The sequence below is a fragment of the Egretta garzetta genome, unplaced genomic scaffold (assembly GCF_000687185.1).
Source record: "Egretta garzetta isolate BGI_Z169 unplaced genomic scaffold, ASM68718v1 scaffold38, whole genome shotgun sequence".
Classification (NCBI taxonomy): domain Eukaryota; kingdom Metazoa; phylum Chordata; class Aves; order Pelecaniformes; family Ardeidae; genus Egretta; species Egretta garzetta.
The window spans coordinates 825,011-825,560 of NW_009260667.1; positions in this window are offsets into that span (position 1 = coordinate 825,011).

A 550-nucleotide genomic window follows, 5' to 3' on the forward strand; every position below is an offset into this window, starting at 1 on the left:
CACGTCGCTCGGAGCAGACCCGGCGACGAGGAAGCCACCCGCCCGGCCTGCGGCCCCTGTCAGCACCCGGGAGCCCGCGCCGCCTTCCCCGCGTTCAACCAGGCTTGCCTGTTTTGGGGGTGTTTGCTGACGGGATTTTTTCAGAGCCGCTAAGCGACAACAGTCAAAAGTTGTAAAGTAAAACAACCTGTGATGCACTTTCACTAAGTGTAGATGCTAGATAATTTTTACTTTCAAATAGTAATGCAAATGAAGTTACATGTTGATATGACGAAAAGGGGGGGGTTGTGTGTGGCTTTTCTCCATTACGTTATTTTTCATCTTCTGAAGAAAGAAGAGCTTGTACATCTTACGTGAACAGATTTCACAGCTGAACAGCAAACGATGATAGCGTTAATCATTTCGGCGAGTTTATTACTGTAAATATCTGGAATATATTCTTTAATGGAGGCCAAGCACAAAAACACTGCAATGAAAAAATATGAATGGAAACCTGCATTTCCCCATTTGTCAAGAGGAACCGTGACTGCAATCAGCTTAATTGCAGTAG